Source organism: Helianthus annuus, chromosome 10 (genome assembly GCF_002127325.2).
Source record: "Helianthus annuus cultivar XRQ/B chromosome 10, HanXRQr2.0-SUNRISE, whole genome shotgun sequence".
Classification (NCBI taxonomy): domain Eukaryota; kingdom Viridiplantae; phylum Streptophyta; class Magnoliopsida; order Asterales; family Asteraceae; genus Helianthus; species Helianthus annuus.
In genome coordinates this window covers 46,723,970-46,732,962 of record NC_035442.2, presented here as the reverse complement: position 1 = coordinate 46,732,962, position 8,993 = coordinate 46,723,970, and positions in this window count along the sequence as shown.

Sequence of the window (8,993 nt, the reverse complement as noted above, 5' to 3'; positions counted from 1 at the left end):
GGCGCGCTTCCCTTGCTTCTATGTTGAAAACCCTTCCGCGGGCTTGGTTCAACTCCGGGCAATTCCTTTTGTAATGCCCAAGATCACCACAGTTGAAACATCCGGGCCTCTGCCCGTTCCCACCATTGTTTCCCGCTGGGTTGTTTCTCTGATTACGATTCATGGCGCCCGCTTGGTTTGCGTTGTTGACCCGAGTTCCATCACCTCCATTGTTCCTTTGGGGGCGATTTCCATTTCCGCCCCGGTTGGTGTTTCTGTTTCCAAATCCTCTCTGGCCTCCCTGGCCAGTAGTGGCCCAACAAGACTCCTTCAGGTGGCCAGTCTTTCCACATGCTTCACAAACCTTCAGCCCACAACGGCCAGAATGATGGCGCTGGCAATCATTACACTTGGGCTGGGTGCCCATGTATCCCTTTCCTTTCTTCCTACTACCAGCTGTATCCTGTGCTAGTGCATTTTGCTCTCCTTTCTTAACCACCACCCCGGTGCCCTGCTTGAAGTTTGAAAACTTCCTCTTGTTTCCTTCAGATGACTCCACATGAGTCTCCTTCTTCTTTGGCTCCGCTTCATCAAACTTGTTCAAACGAATTGCCTCCTCGGTGAGAGCCACACTCAAATCAATGGCTTCAGTGATAGTCGCAGGTTTGGAGGAGGTCACCATGCTTATGATTTGAGGAGCTAGTCCCCAAATGAAACGTTCGATTCTTTTGAACTCAGGAGTGACCATGTAGGGTACCACATGCGACAAGTCGTGGAACCTCTGAACATACTCTGCTATCTTTGGGCCTTCCATTTTCAGATGCCAGAACTCGGTCTCCAATCTCTGGATTTCGGCGCGAGAACAGTACTTTTTGCGCATGAGTTCCTTCAATTCGGTCCATGTCAGCGCATAAGCAGCAGCTTCGCCAAGGGTCTGTACTTGCAAGTTCCACCAGGATAGGGCTCCATCCAAAAATAGCCCAGAGATATAGGTGACTTGCTGATCCGGTGCGCATTTGCTCATGCGAAGAACGGATTCTGTTTTCTCAGCCCAGCGGACAAAAGCGACAGCACCTCCTGTGCCATCAAAGTTTACGGGCTTGCAGTCCAAGAACTGTTTGTAGGTGCACCCTGCACATACATTATAACGCATGATTGGCATTAGCACTCTTGCTAAGGGGATCCATTTAGGTCATGGTATGTCTTAATGACTTAGGGTTACCATGAGGTGGATTGTTGTTGTTGCCAGTGTTGCCAGAGTTGCTTCCACTCATTCCTCCTTGAGAGGCAGCATATTGAGCAATGGCAGCAGCAATGACTTGCTGTAGTTCTTCCTGAGTCGTAGGCATTTGCTGTTGTTGATGTCTTGGCGGCATCTTCTAAAGATGTGTTTACGTCGGTTAGGCCATAGTGAAGCGTACGTATATAGTAATAGTAATAGCACATAACATCTCATGTTATCAATACTTCACAAATACTAATCACACAACATCCCATGTCATAATAATGTAAATAAGCAATCAAGCGAATCAAATATGATGAGAATACTGCGATTGCCATATATATCGAGACCACAACGTAAGTGTATCAGTACATCACTGTGTCATACAATCATCAATCAACTAGGGGCTACATCACCCCTGTCCAAAAGCTATATCAAATCAGTGTCAAATACATCAAATACATCAAGTATGTGTCAAAAGTCAGTATCATCATGTAGTCTCCAAAATGCTATGCAACCAAAAGCAATCGCGGTCCTCTCACCAACGTCTACACAAGCAGTACTGATGAGCTCTATACAGATGGCGGTGGAGGAGGGGGAAAGTAAGTGTAAAGCAAGCGACGTAACTGGAGCCAGTCCTCCTCCATAGCTCGCTGAGTACGGATAACAGAAGCAACCTGCTGCTCTAGTGTAAAGAGGCGAGCAGCATAATCTGGGGGTAATGATCGACATGGCTGAAGAGGAGAGTGTGTCTGACCATGGCATGAACATGGTGGCAGCTGAGCTCTCTCAAGCTCCTGAAGACGCTGCGTGTGTGACTCGTGCTGATGAACGAAGGACATCAAAACATCCTCTATAGTGTATCCCACATGAAATGGATGGTAAGGATCAGTAGGTGGCATGACTGGTGGTGTCGACCAAAGCAAAGGCTCACTGGTGGGGTCAAACGGTGCCACATGAAACGGTGAAGTAGAGGGTGGAACAGATGACATCTGGGGCATGAAGGGGCTAGACATCGGTACGTGCCCAAAAGGATGGGCTGAAGAACCCTCTCCAGGCCTCGCTGGAGGTACAAACTGAGGAACCTGAAAAGAGAAGTTAATATGTCGTGTAACAGGGATCTGAGGGGGCAAAGGTGGAACATCCTCATCAGCAGGTATCCAACCGTGCTGTGCATGCTCATCCGGTGGATCCATGTGGTCTGCAAACAGTGCGTGCTCAGGCTCAAGTGGAACGGGATCAAATGGGGGAGCAACAACAGGGTGAACAGGTGCAACGTGATCAACAGGATGGTCAACTGGTATATCAGCAACAAAAGGTGGAGGAACAACAGGATCGACAGCAACAACATGATCATCCTCCAGATGATCATCGACAGGCGGGTTAGCTAGAACAGGCTCAACTGGGATGCCAGCATGTACGGGGTCATGCTCGGGCGTAGGATCTAGAGCAGCTGCCTGCTCAGGAGCCAAGGCAGGCTCATGGTCATCAAAAGCCATCTCAAAATCGAACTCGGGATCAATAGGATCAACTGGATCAGCGGGATCCTCCATGGGCTGGTCCATCGGGATAAACTCGATATCATGATCCGGGTCGAATCCCGGAGGAAAGATGGGATCACTAGCCAATCCTCCCAGCCTCCCAGACTGACTCCCTAGTCCCACTAGCCAATTCTCCCAGCCTCCCAGACTGACTCCCTAGTCCCACTAGCCAATTCTCCCAGCCTCCCAGACTGACTCCCTAGTCCCACTAGTCAATTCTCCCAGCCTCCCAGACTGACTCCCTAGTCCCACTAGACAACTACCTCGATTTATTAGATCGAGCCTCGGCCTCCCAGACCGAGCCTCAGCCTCCCAGACTGAGCCTAAAAATAATTAATAAAATGTGCTCAACATTTGTTTATAAAAAGGTTTTGGATCTGGACTTAAGTGGTATGCAGTAAAAATGTTTTCGTGAGAGCCCTAGTGATCATAGTCTAGACTCGAGAAGGAATTCTAGTTCGCTATGGTCAGAGCTCTGATACCAAGCTGTCACACCCTGGCTTTGCGGAAGCGTGGTTAATTTGGTGTGACTTCTTAATACCATAGCTTAATCATAACAAAGCTATATGAATTAAAAACATGCAAGAATCATCCATTAAGTTTTAAAACCAAATATACCATAACATTGTTTTAACGGGAAACACCCTAACAACCATAATCTTATTCAACAACGTTACAACTTAAACATAACATAAACACAGTTTAAGGACTCTGACTTGTCCAGGAAAGAGTCACATTCCCTAAACCCCGGATGACCTTGGAAACTAGTGCAGCGGGAAAACGTGCCATACCGTGCCAGATCTTTTAATTCCCTGAAATACATGTAAGTTGAAAAATCAACAATAATGTTGAGCGAGTTCATGTGTAAGTGAGTAAGTAAACCTTTGTATTTATTAAAAATCCTGGTATGTAGCAAATAAGGAAAAAGAGATCACCAATGGTTTGCAAGGCCATTGATATGTGTGAAATGCAAGTAGGAAGGCTCAAACCTAGCAGATTTATGCGTCGGGTACAAAGTCATCCCAAGGTCCGTTATGCTGGGCCTGGGACTGGGCTCGCTACACCCAAGTAGATCTATCGCTCCTGCCCCTCGGTCCTACCCTGAGGATTAATGACCTCAAGTTTCCGCCTACCCATTCACATGATCTAGAAAGTAACCCTCCTTACGCTAACCATACCATGTATAAAGTAATCATAAACATTGTAACATGTATTTCACCCCCGCAGTTTAGAAAATTGAAAACAATTAAGAGAAAAGGGGGACATGAACTCACAGTCAGTGCATCTCTACCAAGTACTCCGAATGTCAGCTGTGCGACGACCTACATGTACTAATTCTATTAGACGGATGGCCGTGCCTTAGCTTTATAGTTTGGGTTTTTGGGAAATAGTTAGACAACTATTTCGTGTTTATATTTTGCATGTACTTGGTAGTTAATCTCCTTCCCAAGGATGGGGGATTTAATACATGTGCGTTCAATTTATAATATTAAGTCTCACTTAATATATCTTCATTCCAAATATAAATATTTTTCTCAAAAATATTATATTTCCATTTCACATAATTTTTCCCCAAAAATAATACATTGATAAAATATACGTTCATAATCATTTCCGTCTAATGCGTAAGTTACGTTTTAGTAATCGTGTGGTAATAATAATTACCGTTGTAACTTATATGTTTATCGTGAAAGCGTTTGTATTATTTTGGATTCGTCAACGTTTGCAAATATTATTTTTACTCTAAAAATAATATTTGTGTATTTTCACAAAATAATCATAACAGTGTTGTGAAAAATTATATTTACCAAATATATATTTATCACGTTTAGTTTTGTGAAAATCCCACCTCCGAATATTTGTAAATAAAGTCGTGGCGAAATATATTTTGAAATATATCAAAAATAATTCTAACACTTGTAAATAATTCTAAGTGTTATGTTTTTAGAAAGATTTCGTCAGAGTTTCCTCTGTAACTGGAGGTGGCCACGCTTTCAAGCGTATCATTTTCTTTTACCAAATCATTTCAACAACTTCTTGATTCAACCAAACAATTTCTGACACATCAAACTAGTCGACAAGCATGTAAATCGCATAATCACATGAACTTGTGGTTTTTCCGAAAACTATAGTGTAGATCCCGTTATATTTTGTGGATCTTTGTATAAAGTAACTCAATCTTGTAAAAGCCTCGTTTTTAGAGTAAATCCATCTTTACAACTTCCCGTCATCTTTCACAAAGATTGTTATTTTGTCGGATCTTTCATTTCACAAGTGTTTATACGCTTGTGGTTTGTAAAAATCACACTTGTTAGTGTGTTATCCGTCTTTTAGAAAACATGATTTTCTCGACACTTGGTCCTTTGAAAATACCACTTGCAGATACGTAGATCCGCTAGTTTTAACCACTATTTTACAAGTAAAAATACTTTTACACAAGTTCATGTTTCTCGTGTGGTAGAGTTTCACCTTTTAACCCTTGTACCGATAGAAACAAGCTTATGTCAAGATCTATGATCTTAACAAAGTCGGGTTAAACGATGATCCGAGCTACCACAACGTAGATCGGGCCTCAATATTCACAACTTTCAAATACTACAACTTTTACACAAGTATTAAGCTTTTATCCAACAATATTCATGTTTTAGTAGCCTTTAAAGCTTCAAAAGATAAGTTTTCGCATTTTAACCGTTACAAATCTTATTAACCACCTTAGATTAGTTCGAGAGGGTGTTTTAAGTGTTATACCTCTAGCTCGGGGCTAGGGAAGATTCTAGGCGAAAAGGTGGTGGATAAAAGCAAGATATTGAGGTCCTTCGCCTTCCGTTAGCTCCAAGACTCCTTATGCGTGACCCGAAAGACTTGTATGTGCTTAGAATGTGGAGATCAAGATCGAAAGGTGGTGAGGTGCCAAGGGGGGTGTTCGGCCGTAGCTATGGAGGCAAGAGAGAGAGAGTTTTGTGGTGATGTTGGATGGTGTGTGATCTTGTGTGCTTAGGGTAGGTTTTATAGACAAAATCAAGATCATCGTCCATTGGATTTAATGTTGTCTAGATATTAGACAACCATAATATTTTAATCAAAAGAAATCAACTCTTGTCCCCTCTAGTTGGCCGATTTCAATGGGGGGGGGTCTTGGTTCGATTTCAAGTATATAGTTAGTGTTTAGTTACGTTAAACCAAGTTAGATTAGGGGTTAACTTAGTTAGTCACATGTTGTGCTTTAACGCGGGTGTTAGGGTATTCAGGGACCCTAACTGGCTCAGAAAAAGACCAATAATATTATTGTCAATATTTTTATGTTCCGGGTATAGTCCGGTTGTTCGGTTGGATAGTAATCCGTTAAAGTGCTTAAGTAAGCTTTTAAGTGTCGTATATAATATTTTTAGTGACACAACTCATTCTGCAAAGTGTCAGGAATATTTTCCTCATGTTTTGGCACTTTATTAGTTAGCCAAAAGCTAGTATGTTAATAAAAGTGATGTGTTTCGTGCTTAGAGTACGTTTTAGGCACATCCAGTCATTATATCTTATTTCTAGAGACGCAGTTCTACAACCCTTGTATCCCTACACTCACTATGGGTGTAGTAAAATATTTCTGGCTCATACAGGCCCTTAGAGGCAGTGTCTGCCTGATGCTGGCTTTATCAGCATGTTCAATAGGTTATCCGTTCAAATGCTACTGTGCTTTAGTGCATCATGTTTGTCACTAAGGTTCAACGTGTAAATAATGTAGTGACGTTAATTAAAGTATGATGCAGGAATATACAAGTGCTAGAAATCAAGTAGCAGTTCGTCAGCAATTTCAGTTAAGCACAGTAATTAAGCAGCAATTAATTATTAATTAAATCGTACGGACACCTGGTTTAGTGAGGGTTGTCACAATAACCTACTGTTATAACATGTTAAATTAAGTATATTTACTGTATAAATCAGACCTGTAACTCAGATTTATAAATAAACTCTTTTATAATCTTTAAAATGACCAAAATACCCCTATGGGGCTTATTTTGGGATTTAAACTCGTTTTGGGCATAATAGAAGATATCCTACTGATATCACAACATATTAAAGGCATATTAACTTAGGAAACCTGTATATGACTCTTTTGGTTACTCGTTACGCACTTGTCGCGTTCGGATCGGCTTATGTGACTAGTTCGCTTATATTAGCCGAAGCGGGTCAAACCATATCGTTTTTATCTCAAATTCCAGAATGTGTTTAAGTTACCCATATTAAACAAGCATGCAAGCTTGTCGGGTCAAAACCACATTCTAAAACGGTCTTCGCCTTATCGTGCGTTTAAACCGTAATCTTCATTTAAGAACTAACCGGTCTAGGCTTAGGCCAAATTAAAGACCCGTTAAAAATCTAATAGGTATTAAAAACCTTCGTTCCAGATTTAGGAGCCCAGTAAATGCTATCTGTACTTGCTTGGTGGTATACGGCTGGGATAAATTGTATAAATTTGCTCAGGTAAATACTTTTAACTTATTTTCCCTATACGGGCTTGGGTTACGGTATATAGAATACCGCTTGATCAAGCATCAAATCTTACACCCTTGGGTGGTTAATTGAATAATTTGATCGGCTCGTTTAAATAGTCTTGTTTACTTTAAGCCTTTGGGGGGTTAATGACCATGTCCCGGATATCCTTGGCATCATCTTACGAGATGGCCACGACCAGAGCACGGGGTGTAGGCGTACACCTGTCAGTGTATAACTCATTAATGTGGTGTGTCTATTGATCTTTAACTCGGACAAGATCCGGGCTACTGAACGCACAAGTAACATGTAATTCGTTCACAAGATTATAATATAAAATAACTATCCCCAAGTTATAAAATGTTTTGTGCCACGTGCATTCAAACCAATTTTCAACCCTTTTCAAAATGAGTCAGTTAAATTGTATTTACCAGTGTAAACTGACATATTTTCCAAAAGGTTAAGTGCAGGTACTACACGTAATAGGCTGGCTGTCTTCTAGCGTCCACAATAAGTCTCGCAAGCTTGGATGCCTTAAAGTCTGTAGAACAAATGTTTCATTTTTTCTCCGCCTGTGGATCCTTTACATTCCGTTTGTAATATTTGATATTACTTTATATGGGTTTGTAATATATTTATCTTTTGCTTCCGCTGTGCATTTAAATATTGTGTTGTTTGACTATGATGATGTCAACTACGTCACGGTACTCCCCACCGGGCCCACCGGAGACACGTGGAAATTTGGGGTGTGACAGGTTGGTATCAGAGCCAACATTGAGTGAATTAAACACTAGCTTTTTGTGTTTAATCTCAATGACACGATAGCACATTCTTTAACCTTCCGAGTCTAGACTTAACATAGGAATACTCTCAACTCTATTCAGAGGATTGTTACTTTCAATTATATATTTTAACATGTCGCCAAGTAAGGAGCTGTAGTGAAATTTCTCCCCATTTGAAGCCTAGGAAAGGCCGAGCTTTGTATTGCGACTAGGATTAATGTACAACCGATGAGAAGACATTCAGAAATAAAATAAAGAAGAAACTCATTCTGCTGAAGTTCGTTTCCTTAGTAAGTCCTTGTAAGGACATTTTTATCTTTCATTCTCTTGAGGACAACATCATTTCTTTAAGTCCCTTTTTGGGCAATTCAGTATTTTTAGAATCATTGGAATGCTTTATCAAAATTTTATTTATTCAATATGTATGAATATAATATATGAAATAAATTAAAATAACATTCCTTTTGCAAGATCTACCATTATAATAAAATGGCAAAATCTAAAAGGACAAGACCTAGCCTCGTGTCATATTAAGACCCGGCCAAGATGGCAGTTCCTCAATTTAGATTCAGATCCTTATTAACATTTCAATTTAAAATTTGTCCTGCGTTATTTACAAACTAAGAATCTTAAGAGTGAAACCTAGCCTTCGTGTCAATTATAAGACCGGGCCAAGATGGTAAGACCTGTTTAAAAGATTCGTATCCCTATTAACATCTGAAAACATGTTAACACTCCTGGCAGACATGATCCATTAAAATCACACACGTCACTTTTATATAAAAGGATCTTTCTGAAGATTCCTAACCCAATCTTATGATCTCTGAATCATGGGTTTAGGTCATCAATTAAGATGATCATATTTTTACCATACGTGGTAATATAGTGCCTAAGGGCCCTGCTTATTTCCATATGAGCCAAAAGACAGTGGTAGCGATGACTCCCTGTCAGAGAAAGGTAATGAACTAGGTTCAAACCTTCATG